Consider the following 14,417-nt stretch of genomic DNA (forward strand, 5'->3'; position numbering starts at 1 on the left):
TTGTAAGAAGCTCTCAGTTGGGCCTCCTTGCATTCTCTAAAGACCCAGACCCTAAGAATCTGGAAATTGATTTCTAGTCTATAGATTACCACCACCTGAAGAGCGAAGGACTTAGAGGGGACCCTCACCGGCTAGCTCATAAGAACAAGAAAAAAAAAAATCCTGCGGGGAAACTCCCACAGTAAATGAACGAACCAGAATCATTTTCATTTCTTTGAGTCCCTACATGTAGATGCTTTGGACTAGTCCATGTACTATGTGAGTCCTGTTTAGTTTCACAGACCTCGATCTTTGCTCACAGTGCGACAGTTTTGCGATTAGTCGGTGTGCCTTACGGCTACACTTTCCTGCCTTACGGCTTCCTAGGCATCTTGGGATATTCCCATGAGAGAAGGCCGATCCTACATATCCGGGACAGCACGCCTGGTGTTACAGCAGAGATTGTTAGAGGTCTGTATGTCTTTGGGGGTCTTTCTCACCTCTCAACGCCCCCGTGTTTGTGTTTGGAATGTCTTTAGCCACATTTTGGTCTAAACATTCGATTCTGTCCTAGAATACTACCTTAAGAAGAACTTAGAGTGCACCTTCGCTGGCTGGGAGATAAGAGCACTGAAAGTCCTGCCTGGCACCCATTGTGAGCATGATCTGGGGAAAATACCCAGATAAGTGCAAAGTTCCTGAGAATTCTTGTCTCCTTCTCCTGCCCCTTGCAGCAAGAGTTACAAGGTCTTTATGTAATGTCGTTGCATCTAAGAAACCCTCGTTGCAACCGTGAACCAGTAGGACAGGTCGGTTCCAAGAGTCACAATGTATAAAAGCACGTGTGTTTGGAGTCTCAAGTACATCCAAAGCTCTGGAGTAGGTTATGTCTTCTAGTGGAGTAGACTCATTTGGTTGTGTTTGTTTTCTTCATGATAATGGTCCTAGAGAGATCAGAAATACTAGGAACATACTGAAACATAATAAAGGCAATGTATAGCATGCTGACAACCAACATCAAATTAAATGGAGAGAAACGGAAGGCAATTCCTCTAAAATGAGGAACAAGACAAAGCTGTGTGCTCTCCCCACATTTATTTAATATAGTACTTGAAGTTTTAGCTAGACAATAAGACAACAAAAGGAGATCAATGGGATACAAATTGGAAAGAAAAAATCAAAATTTCAGTATATGCAGATGACATGATAGTATACATAAGTGACCCCAAAAATTTCACCAGGTAACTCCTACAGCTGATAAACTCCTACAGCAATGTGGAAGGGTACAAGATTAACTAAAAAAAATTAGTAGTCCTCCTATATGCAAATGACATATGGACTAAGAAAGTAATTAGAGAAACATTACCCTTTATATTACTCACAAATAATATAAAATACTTTGGGATAACTATTAACTAAGCAAGTGAAGGACCTTTATGATAAGAACTTTAATTCTCTGAAGAAAGAAATTGAAGAAGATATCAGAAAATGGAAAGATTTCCTATGCCCATGGATAGGTAAGATTAACATAGTAAAAATGGCAGTCTTACCAAAAGCAATCTATGGATTCAATGCAGTCCCCATCAAAATCCCAACACAATTCTTCACAGATCTGGAAAGACCAACACTCAACTTCATATGAAAAAACAAAAAACCCAGGATAGCTAAAAGAATCTTGTATAACAAAACAACCTCTGGAGGCATCACCATCCCTGACTTCAACCTCTACTATAGAGCTACAGTAATAAAAAACAGCTTGGTACTGGCATAAAAACCAACATGTGGACCAATGGAATCGAACTGAAGACCCTGACATTAATCCGCACAGGTATGAACACCTAATTTTTGACAAGGAAGCCCAAACTGTACAATGGAAAAAGAAAGTATTTTCGACAAATTGTGCTGGCATAACTGGATATCAACATGTGGAAGACTGCAAATAGATCCATATCTGTCACCATGCACAAAACTTAAGTCCAAGTGGATCAAAGACTTCAACATAAATCCAATTACTCTGAACCTGATAGAAGAGAAATTAGGAAGTAGTCTTCAATGGATTGGTACTCGAGACCACTTCCTAAATGTAACACCAGTAGCACAGACACTGAGAGCAACAATTAATAAATGGGACCTCTTGAAACTGAGAAGCTTTTGTAGGGCAAAGACATGGTCAATAAGACAAAAAGACAGCCTACAGAATGGGAAAAGATCTTCTCCAACCCCACATCTGACAGAGGTCTGATATCCAGAATATATAAATAACTTAAGAAACTAGACATTAAAATACCTAACAGTCCAATTAAAAAATGGGGTACACCCCACAACAGACTGCTGGCAATGGTCGAGAGACAGTCCGAACTGACCTACTCTGGTGATGGGATGGCCAAACACCCTAATTGTAGTGCTAGAAACCTTATCCAACTACTGAGGGATCTGGATGCAGAGATCTATGACTAGGCCCCGGGTGGATCTCTGGGAGTCCAGTTAGCGAGAATGAGGAGGGTTTATATGAGCGAGAATTGTTGAGACCAAGGTCGGATAAAGCACAGAGACAAATAGCCAAACGAACGGAAACACATGAACTATGAACCAATGGCTGAGGGGTCCCCAACTGGATCAGGCCCTCTGAGTGGGTGAGACAGTTGATTGGCCTGATCTGTTTGGGAGGCATCCAGGCAGTGGCACCAGGTCCTGTGCTCATTGCATGAGTTGGCTGTTTGAAACCTGGGGCCTATGCAGGGTCCCTTGGCTCGGCCTGGGAGGAGGGCACTGGACCTACCTGGACTGAGGTTGATCTCAGTCTGTGGGGAAGGCTTTGCCCTGGAGGAGATTGGAATGGGGGGCGGGAGGGGGGAGAACAAGGGAATCTGTGGCTGATACGTAGAACTGAATTGTATTGCAAAATAAAAATTAAAAAAAAAAAAGAAATACAGTGTTTAGAGAATGCTGATCGCTGCCTAAGAAGGCCAGAATGCAAATGAAAGACACTGTTATCTGCTTACTTACAGGGAGACAATTAAGCAAGATGGGAACACAGTGATGAAACCAGGTTTCAAAACACACAAGTTCAAAGTGTGCTACAGTCCTTATTTACACAGTAGCATAATGTTTATTTGCTTTTTTTTTTTAAATGAGAGGGTCTTTAATATAATTTACTGCTTAAAATAGTTCTAATTTTAGCTAGATTCTCCTGAGTCAGGTTGCTAAGTTTAAAGACCATCTGTCTTGAGATTTTTCTCACCATACAGGTTTGCATAGACACCAGTGAGTAACTGATTTGAGCCCCAACAAAGCAGGACTTTGTGATTGTAAACTGTGAACTCAACTGACAGCTGAGCAGTTTTGTTTCCTTGGTGCTTCATTGATGATGAAGGAGTAGCAATAAGTAGAGAGGGAGGCCACATCATCTGGCAACTGTTTCTGAGGGAGAGTCAGATGTTTCTGCTTCCTGATTTTCAACTTTAATTCAGTTCAATATGGAGTGTGTGTGTAGATGTACATGTGCGTGCACATGCATAGAGGCACAGGTTTTACAAAATACATACAAATTATACTAGCATATTTAAGTATTTATGTATAATTCCATCTCAAACTGAATGTTAATTTACAGTCATTTTATTTGAGCACATATAATTAAGGTAAGGGTCAACTATGAGAAGTTGTATCCCAAATAATAATGTAACTCATTGGTTTAATTGAGGGTCGGGTGCAATTCGTTGTTGTTAAATTGGAAACAAATTTACAATGCACAAAGGAGAAAATAATCTACTAGAAACAAAATACACTAAATTTAAAAACACATCTTAAACATTTAGGTACTAATTCCACCCTTAGTGTGCTAGTCTAACATTAAATTGGAACATGACTTGATACCCTCTTAAAGTTGGAAACTTGCTCTTTGTCTACAGGAAGCTGTCAGTCTAATTTATTTGGGCAGATGTGCTCTTCCAGTTGGGACCAGACTGGTATCTTTAAATCTGGGCCTTTGGGAAAAAAATGGTGTGGAAGCCAGCAAGTTCCTTGGTGTGAATTTGTTTTGCACTACAGATGGAAATAAAAATGCTTTATTAACCTGCTTGTAGAATTCTTTGTAGATTTTTCTTTAAGACCAAGAAATCAATTTGATTTTGATTTTGATTAAGTCACTAAACTTCATAAGGACAAATGTAAAGTTCTTGAATTGCCTTTCTCATATTACATGATTTTAAATAGAGTTTGTAATATATCTTTCAAAAAAAATGGGGTACAGATCTAAACAGAGAATTCTCAACACGACAATCTCAAGTGGCTGAAAGACATTTATGGAATTGCTCAACATCCTTAGTCATCAGGGAAATGCAAATCAAAATGACTCTGAGATACCGTCTTACACCTATCAGAATGGCTAAAATGAAAAACACTGAAGACAGCTTATGCTGGAGAGGATGTGGAGCAAGGGGAACACTCCCACACTGTTGGTGGGAATGCAAACTTGTACAGCCACTTTGGAAATCAGTATGGCGGTTTCTCAGAAAATTGGGAATCAATCTTCCTCAAGACCTAGCTATACCACTCCTGGGCATATACCCAAGGAATGCTCAATCATACCACAAGGACACATGCTCGACTGTGTTCATAGCAACACTATTTGTAATAGCCAGAACCTGGAAACAGCCTTGATAACCCCTCAATTAAAGAATGGATAAAGAAAATGTGGTACATATACTCAATGGAATACTACTCAGCAGAGAAAAAAATAACATCATAAGGTTTGCAGGCAAATGGATGGAACTAGAAAATATCATCCTGAGTGAAGTAACCCAGACTCAGAAAAACAAACAGTATGTACTCACTCATAAGTGAATACTAAATGTGGAGCGAGCAATAATTAGACTGCAACCCACAGCTCCAGCGAGACTGGCTGGTAGGGAAGACCCTGGGAGGACACAGGGATTGTCCAGTGAGGGAGGGGTGAATGGGATCTACATGAGCAAGCTGAGGCTGAGGGAGGGTAATGGAGGGTAAGGGACAGGGGAATGAGAGCTTAGGGTAGCGGGAGGTTCTAGCTGGATCAGGAGCAGAGTGGGAGAGCACGGAAGGAGATACCGTGATGAGTGAAGGCACAATGGGAATAGGGATGGACAGGGTATTGGGGAGGTCCCCAGGAATCCACAAAGATGACTCTACCATAGACTACTTGCAGTGGTCGAGAGGGTGCCTGAGCTGACCTACTCTGGTGATCAGATGGCTGAATGCCCTAGCTGACATCATAGAACCCTCATCTAGTGACTGATGGAAGCAGATGCAGAGATCCACAGCCGGGTCCCAGGCAGAGCGCCAGGGTTCCAGTCGATGAGTGGGAGGAGGGATTCTCTTAGCAAGAGATATCAAGACCATGATTGGAAGGAGTGCAGAGGCAACTAGCCAAACTAGTAGAAGTGCATGAACTGTGGACCAGTGGTGGAGGAGCCCCTGTGGTACTGGATCAGGCCCTCTGGATATAAAGGAGACAGTTGTTTGGCTTGAACTGTTTAGGGGACCCCCAGGCAAGGGGATCGGGACCTGTCCCTAGTGCATGAGCTGGCTTTTTGGAGCCCATTGCCTATGGTGGGACACTTTACGCAGCCTTGGTGCAGGGCTTGGACCTGCCTCAACTGAATGTACCAGGCTGTGCTGACTCCCTGTGGGAGACCTTGCCTTGGAGAGGGTGGGAGTGGAGGGTGGGTTGAGGGGGAGGGCTGAGGGGTGGGAGGAGGGAGGACAGGGGAATCTGTGGTTGATATGTAAAATGAATGGAAAATCTCTTAATAAAAAAAAAAGGAAAAAAAATCGTGTGCTTTCCCCAATGCATGTGCCAGTCAAAGTAGGGTGTTATGTAGCTTTCAGAGTGTTACCTTGGAAGTGAGCTTCCCTCCAGTCATACAAGGCCTAGTGTCAAGGTCAGATACAGAAAAGGATGCCTAAGGTACTAGCAAACTGAATCTGGATGAGAATCAAGTCGCTGGTGTGATTCGCTGTTCTTTGGGCCCTGAGGTGTCAGCATTTTCTTTACCTTTCTAGGCCTGTATTCAGAAAAGCAATGAGGTATCGTGAGAAAGCTCTGGAGAGAATGCTGCTGCCTGAAGAAGGGGGCAAATGGAAGACATGGCCATAAGGCTATTGTGTTCCTTAAGAGTAAGGGCCCTGATTAAGGTGAGTGCTTTAAAGCTCTCTTGCTTTTGTTGTGGTTTTTTTTTTTTTTCCGTTTCTGTGGTGCCAGAATTCCAATGCTGGCCCTTGCCCAGGACATCTGCCATTACTATCAACCAGAAACCAAAAGCTAAAGTCTAAGAGTGGAAGCAAAAAGACAAGGTCGCCAGTTACTGGAGTCTGCGTAACTACCAATGGCAGTTTTGTTTTGTTCAAATTGGAAAGGTGGGAACACAGAGCCTGCTCACAAAACTCCTTGGCTTTTCTCAGAACACTGCCATTGTGCAGAGATAGTTTCATAAATTCCTTGTGCCTAGTCTTACTGTAACTTGTTCAGTTGATATCCCTGGGAGACCTGCTCTTTTCTGAAGGGAAATGGAGGGGTAGAAGTAGATATGGAGGAAAGGGATGTGGGGGAAAGAACTGAAAGGAGTGGAGGAAGGGGGAACTGTAGTCGGGATGTAATGTATGAGATAATAACAGTATTATTTTATAATTATGACATTGTTATTATTATTTCCTCGGCCCAGAGTTTTTCTTCCTGCTAGCTCTAGCACCTTAGGGGAAGGAAGGGTCTGGATGGGGTCAAATAGGCCCAGAACCAAGCCTGGCCTCCCAACTCTTCTCTCTGTCGACAGACGAGTCAAGTACCATTGCAGTGTCTTTTAAGCCTAGTGACCAAGGGGCCAGACCAAGTGCACAGCTCTCCTCACTTCAGGAGCAGGAAATGGAAGGATAGTGGTGATGATACTAACCTTCCTGGAGTATCTAGCTGCTAGCAGGTGCAAAGGAAAGGAGAGCTCAGAGTTGGGAGGGGGACTGGAGAGCCATTACGAACGCTCTTTCAGAGGACCTGAACCTGAGCTCAGTTCTCGGCACCCATATACAGCAACTCACAACTGCCTGTAACCCCAGCTCCAAAGGATCCAATGCCCTCTTCTGCCTTCTGTGGGCACTTGCACTCACCTGCACGTGCCACATACATACACATAATATCAAAACAACCTCCTGACACACACACATACCCCAAATAAAACCAAAGCAATGAACTGAATTTTTTTTTAATTTCCTGTGGAAAGGTGAGGAGCAAGCTCTATGCCCTCTCTCCTTGTGGCTGTGGTCTGCTTTAGTTCTGTGTTCTTAACGGACTGCTTTATATGAGGGTTGTTCATTCCAGCGCTAGCAAATGTACTGTTTCTTCTGTGGCAGCCCTGTGCATTGCACTCAGAAGACAGGAGTGGATTAAAGTGCTTAGCATACTGTCAATCAAACCGAAGCCCTCTATTCTGTGTGCCAAGGGACTGGAACAGGAAACAAGGGCCCCAGAGCACCTGCACTAGTGTTATCAGGGTACCTCTGCACTTGTTCACCTTGGGCCCTGCCATACAATGTCCTGTGCCACTGTGTCCCAACAACAGCCGTCCACTCTAAGTACCTCACTAGTTCTGAAACAAGAAAGCACAACAGTCGGTGTCTCTCCTAGGGCCTTAGAAGTCAAAAAAGCTCACATAAGAAGCTCCAGTCATTCCTCTGCTGTTGCTAGGAATCATGGGAAAGAAGCCTAGTAGTGCCAGGAGTTTGGAAGTTCTTTCCTCATGATGGCAGTAGTGTTCCAAAAATGTGTGCATTGTGATCGCTTCTCTCTAGCCTTTCATATTTGTGGTGGGGGGCGGGGGTGAGTGCCACACAGAGACAAAGGCACCAGGGAATATGGCTGCTTTAAGTTTTGTCCAATAACTATGAGTTCAACATTATTTCATTTTTAGCCCCCACCCCCACCCCTGGATGAAACCAAGGCCTCAATCCATAAGTTAGGTCTTTTCTTCCTGGAAGTGAAATTTATAGGGGACTTTGCATTCAAATATGACTCTCCACTCTTTTAGCCTGTCCATTTGTTTTCCATTAATAGTTAACTTCATTCATAGGACACATTCGGTGAAGACTGGAAAAGGAAGCAGTTGCTTGAAGTCTGAAGGTCACCATGTAATCCAAAGACCCCTCTTTTCTTAATCCACGTTTTATTTTTAAAATTTTAAATTGTACTTATTAGGATGGTATGAGGAAGATGTGGGTGTTTGTGCACAGAGCATGGCATTTGTGTGGTCAGAAGACTATTTTTCCAGAGTTAGTTCTCCCTTCCACCCTTGTGTGGGTTCGGTTCTCAAACTCAGATGGTCAGGCTTGCATGGCAAGTGCTTTAACAGCCATACCATCTTGCCTGCCTCAGTGTAAACTTTCCCAATTAGTATAGACAGTATTATGTTTCCTTATGGCCTTTTCAGTTTTATGTTGACTCCTCTCCATCCTTTTGAATGCCCCTCCCCCTCTAATAGCCTCCTTCAATTCTCATGCCAGCTCAAAAATTGGGATTATAAACATCTGCCATCAAGCTAGACTGATTTTGTTTCCCATGCCTGCCTCCACTTCCCATTTCAACATCCCAAATGCTGGGATTAGAGGCCTCCGCCTCCATGTGGTTTCTGACCTGGCACCTCCCCCATAACAAGCAGGGTTCCCCTCTCCTAGATCTGTATTAAACTGTTTGGAGAGAAGAGCGACAGAGCTGTCAGAATTTCTACACAGGTCACTCAAGGTTTGTCTCATTTGTTCATTGTTTAACATGAGAACATTCTCAAATGGCGTGAAATATTCTTCACTATTTCCTGCAATATCATAGGCTCTGTGTATTTACTTGTGTGTGATTTATCTCTTTGGTATGGTACTTGACACATTTTCAATAGCACATCAAAGAATAGTGTTGGTTTAGGATTCAGAACATGTCAGTGTCTTAGAGTTTCTATTGCTGTGATGAAACACTATGACCAAAAGCAAGATGGGGGAAAGGGTTTATTTTATTTGGCTTACACTTACATATCATACTCCATCCATAAAAGAAGTCAGGGCAGAAAAAAAAAAGAAGTCAGGGCAGGATCCTGGAGGCAGGAGCCAATGCAGAGACCATGGAGGGGTGCTGTTTACTTGCTCACTCTTCATGACTTTCTCAGTCTGCTGTCTTATAGAACCCAGGAACACCAGCCTAGAGGTGGCACCACACAGTGGGCTAGGCGCTTGCCTATGACCTCAGACATTTTTCTCAATTTTCCTTCCTTCCTCTCAGATGACTTTAGCTAGTGTCAAGTTGACAAAACTATCCAGGACATCAGTGCACTAATCATGAAGAAAAGCAGCACCAAAAACCCTTCCAAAGGAACTCATAATGTAGACTGAATACGCTTGCTGCTCTTGGACCAGACACAGTTAGGTTCCCAGCACCCATGTTAGGAGGCTCCCAGACCCCTGTAACTCCAGCTCAAGGGGAACTGATGCACTCTTCTATCCTGGGTGAACATGCACATACACACAAATAAAATGAGTTATTTAAAAAAAACTGTTCACTTTTTGGATTGTTCCTGTGGGTGTCTTTCTGTTATGGGAAACTTGAGGAGCCCCGCCTAGATTATCACATGCTACCAGGGAACTTGGGTCCCCTCTTAAGGTTCTTAGTCTCATTAATAAAATAATTTAAGAAATGGCTCTGAAGGACAATTGAATTAAGGACAATTTTATCAATTTAAAAGAAATTCCCCAGGATGATCAAGGTGTAAATCTCTCAGCTGCCCAAAGAAGGAAGATGAAAAAGGGAGAAAACCATGTTGTGCTGTTTATAGAATCCATATGATGGACAAATAGCCATGTACAAGGGAGGGTGAGAGAGGAAAAAGTGAGAGTTGTCTAAGTCAAGCAGGAGACCTTGGCCAAGCTGCATAGCATAGATGTGGGTCCAAAAGCTGCCACACCAAGGGTGGGCTTTCTAGGAAGGAAAAGCACACTATCTCAATTAAGGGGCAAGCATTCCTCTCCTCTTTATTGGGGTTTTTGATGAATCAGCCTTCCTGAGGCAACTGACAAGTCCAGCCAGATCAATGTGCATACATTGAGTAATGAATGTAACATCATTCATTCTGAAATCCTAATATCATTTAAGAGATGGACCAAAATTGGGAAATTGATACAACCTAATTTTGCCATAAAAATCTAGAGATCCAATTCTAAAGCTGTTCACCTCAAGGGATTACTGTCTTATCGTCTCATATATCCTCCAGGCAAAGGTGCTCATGTAGGAGGAGATAACAGAACGTTTTTGCTGGGGAGCCAGACATTCCTGGAATTGTTCTTTCAATGTTCTTGCCTCTAAATTACCTAGCCAACTCCTATCTCCTGGTCTCACCATTCCCTTTCTAGGAGATAACTAGTTGAGGGTTAAAGAATTTTGACATCATTTTAGGGGCTTTGGGTGTTGTGGTTGGTGGGCCTATATAAGTAAAACACCTCAAAAGTATATCAATGAATTCATTTGTATAGTAGCCAGGTATAGTGAGGAAATCCTCCACTGGAGCCGGGAGACAAGAATTAAAGGTAAAAGAGTTGGGGGTGGGGTGTGGAGAGATGGCTTAGTGGTTAACACTGGCTGCTCTTGCAGGGGATTTGATTCCCAGCACCCACATGGCAGTTCATAACTGTCTATAACTCCAGTCTCATGGGATCTGACACCCTCTTCTGGCTTCTGCAGAAGACAAAAGACACAGACAAAACACCCATACACATAAAAATGTAAAATAAATTTAACTTTAAAAAAGGAGAGAGAAGGGAATTGCAGATCTCTGAGCAGGGGATTGATTCTTTCCCACTAGAAACAGGCATGAATTTTTATAACAGCTCAGCATTATAAGCCCCAGGCAGAACACTAGAAGCCAGAACAAAAACGCCTGTCTAAAAATAAAAATATTCAAGTCAATGTCCATTATAAAGCCTCCATAGGGTCGCAAGAACACCCATCCTTTGGGCTCCTCAGGTCTTTCCCCCCACTCCCACTCTCCAAGGCTTGACTTGAAAGTGATGAACCCAGGATCTGCTTTCAGGTACTTTGATAGCTGTTAGAAAGGCTAAAATCCTAGTGTGAGGTTCCCCTCAGCTGGCTTCTAGAGCAGAAGCTATTTAACTAGTGTATGATTTTTAGGTTAGAACAGTGGGTCTGTCTCTCTCAACTGTAGGTTCCCATGTAGGTGCTGCAGTGTTGAAATTGACCTAAAGTTTGAAGTCCTGTGTCTATGCAGCATTTTCCTTACCAAGAAAAAAAAATTAGAAATGGTTTATAACAAATACCTCACATAGACCTAAGTAATGTCTGGTGAATATGATCCATATATATCCTATACATAATTATTTATATACAACCAAAGGTTAAAATTTATGTGTATAATTTTTAAGTTATTATATGTATATATAATTTTTAACCTTTGATTATACTTTCCTACTACTTTAAGACCATGCAGGTGGCCTAAAATAACTTTCTTTTTACTGTCAAAGCCAGTTGAGTGTCTGGTCCTCAGGGGTCATTTATGCTTGGGAGGAGGGCCCTTCTTTGTCCTTTTTCTTTCATTTATTAGTTGTGCTATTTGTTGCACATAAGTCACAAGGCATTGCTGACAACATTCTTTTGAAGCATTGAGACCATTCTCTTTGTATCAACTCTTCTGTTCATAAAATGTACAAATGCTGTTGTCCCCTGGTTAGAGTCCACCCTGTGCAGTCTCCATAGCTTCTCTGATCAGGAAGACAGTGACTTGCCAGAGTTGTAGGACCTTTGAAGGCAAGGCCCAAAATGCAGTCCCATTTAATCCCTCTATTCACATTAGTATAGGCTTCTAAGTATGGTTATTAAAAACCCAGGTCAGTTACACCAGTCTGGTATCTTTTAACTTTTGTGTAACATTAAATAAAGTTTGGCAAAAGTCAAACACTTTTAAATAAGTCTTGCGTAAACTATTTTGATTGTTTATGTCAGTCCTTGTGAAGGTTACCAAACGCATATCTTCAACTTAAGAGAATGCTATTGATCTAAACAGGACATTAGACATTAGAAATTTTAACCTTACATGTATCATCACTATCTCTCATCTTTCCCATACTTTCTATAACTTACTCAGACCTTTTGTGATTTCTTCAGGCTTTCCACTGTCTTTTTATCTTTTCCAGTTTGGAAACATCCAGTGATCTTAACTAAGGACAAAGTTTCCATATCCTTTTAATATTTCATTATCTCTTCTACTTATTAGTTCCCTTTTATTTCTTTCCTTATATCACAGTGACATCTTATTAAATGATGGTTTAATCCAAGTTATATGCATTGCATAATGTGATAAATTAAGATTACCTGTATACATTGTTGACAATGAGGCTTTGTAAATTCCCAGGCAAACCCCATAGAAAACACAAGACAAAGGTCTTTTTATATTCTGTATGGTCCAGAGAATGCTTTACCATACCTGTGCCTTTGGTTTTCTATGAATGTGGGTATCATACAGGTAGATAACAAACCATCATCAAATCAATGTTTAGAACATCCTTAAGAAATCAGCTGAAGTAGGCTTGTTAAAACTGTGATGCTGGTGTTACCTATTACCTGTGTTCATTACAGACATCTTCCTGTTAGAGAATAAACAAAGGAAACCTCTGTTTCTATTGGAGATGTATTGGAAATAAATTGACTCTGAGCTGTTCCTAAGGGCACAGTCCCTTTACTCTCGGGCTGTTTTGTTGCTGTCCTTTTCCCTGAACCACGTGTCTAGACTAACCCAGGATAGGAGGTTTAGAAGCATACTTTCAGACAAACATGCTTGGGTCTCAAGTAGAAAGGCCAAGTCCCACCTCCAGACCCAGCTTCTCAGTGAGCTTAAGCAGCGCATGATAATACAACAATACAGTGTATACAGAAAAGATACTTGTTCCCCTGTAAAATGCTTGCTTTTTCTAAGTATCAGAGAAAGAATGCAATGGTGTATGATGGACAAAAGGGGTTCATTGATGACAGACTGAACTCAAATCCCCTGTCCTTGTAACTGGTACAGATTTGTCTGATGAGTCTTAACCATCTCGAGTCGTGCTTTGTGAATGGTGATTGACAAGAGACAGAAAATATTTTTCCCTTCAGAATGATAGAGAACACGTGGTTTTGAAGCTCACTCTCTGGTGTCTTTAAAACTTATATAGGGGTATGGAAGCCCACACCATGATCAAGGAAGGATCACAACAATGCAAGTATTTGTTCTCTAGCCTTGTCTAAATCGAGATCCTCCCTGGAAGACTCTGGAGTGAACAACCACATGAAAGTCTGTCCCCACAATCAGTGTGCCTCCAACTGGAGGCACACAACGTGAAAAATATACCATGCCTTCTCCTTAATGTCCTAAGAGAGGCATGGATGCCAGTTATACCTTGGTGTGGAAAATGAATGTACAGAGCCCAAAAAGGGGCATTGGTTCCTCTCAATTTGAAGATGACAAAAACCCATGGAAAGACAAATTCAGGCTCACATGGGCACTTCTTTCCAGCTCCAGCCCCTTGAAGCATGACTTAGCAAGCTTTTAACTAACATCTCTATGCTAAGCCAGAGGGCTATGTCATTGCAGTGGTGTAGAAATAGCAAGCACGGATCAGTTCTGGAAGTCATACAGCACGAGAAGGAGTGTTTGGGATGGTCTCAGATGCGTGCGCCCAATTGTCTGGAGAGTTGAGCAAGAACTGTGCTTCTTGTAGATTCAGATGTGTGGGAAAGTTCTTCATAGGTAAACAGGGTTTGACAGGAGAGGCTGAAAGAAGAATATTGGTATCAAACAGTAATAAAAAGGAACATTTGGATTTGTGAGGTTTTTGCTAGAGATGTCTTAAAACACTGACAAACTAGCCCAAGCCTGAGGCTGAGGAAATGCTCCTCAGGGATACACAGCTAGATGTTGTCTCTCAAAACAAAGCAGAAAACAAAGCTGCTCTCTGGGCTTTAAATCACATCAACAAGGCCAAAATGAACTGTAACTATATGTTCCGGCTTCCTTTTCTTGGTCAAGTTTTTTCAGACAGGAAGGGGTGGTCTAGATATATACTGACACATGAGGCAATGCTTTTAAAACACCAAGTTCTTTTCCATGGAGCTTATTCAAAAGGGAATGACTGGCCTTAAAGGTCTTAGAAGGTGACTAGGCTCCAAGCTGGGCCAACATGTCATTTCCAAAGGAGTTAGGAGAGGCTAGACACTAATGATGCTTCAGTCTAGACCCTGAAGCTAGGAGCAGCCTGGAAAGATGAACCTTGGACAAAAATACTGATACAGGAAGGCATTAGGACCACCAACTGGGATCTTCAAGTTTGGAAAGACCAAAGAGCCCCTCCTAGAGATAAATGCACGTTCCTGGTGGTCTTTGTCTACTACTCAG

At 42.2% G+C, this 14,417-nt stretch overlaps 1 long non-coding RNA gene across 1 annotated transcript; it reads left to right on the plus strand.

Moving 5' to 3' along the window:
* Positions 1-342: 342 nt before the first annotated feature.
* On the plus strand, positions 343-8,816 carry LOC131899074 (uncharacterized). Its single transcript, XR_009376054.1, has 3 exons — positions 343-450; positions 6,019-6,150; positions 8,073-8,816. It is a non-coding gene; the product is annotated as an uncharacterized LOC131899074 (long non-coding RNA).
* Positions 8,817-14,417: the final 5,601 nt, after the last annotated feature.

This window comes from Peromyscus eremicus, chromosome X (genome assembly GCF_949786415.1).
Source record: "Peromyscus eremicus chromosome X, PerEre_H2_v1, whole genome shotgun sequence".
In the NCBI taxonomy this organism is placed as follows: Eukaryota; Metazoa; Chordata; class Mammalia; order Rodentia; family Cricetidae; genus Peromyscus; species Peromyscus eremicus.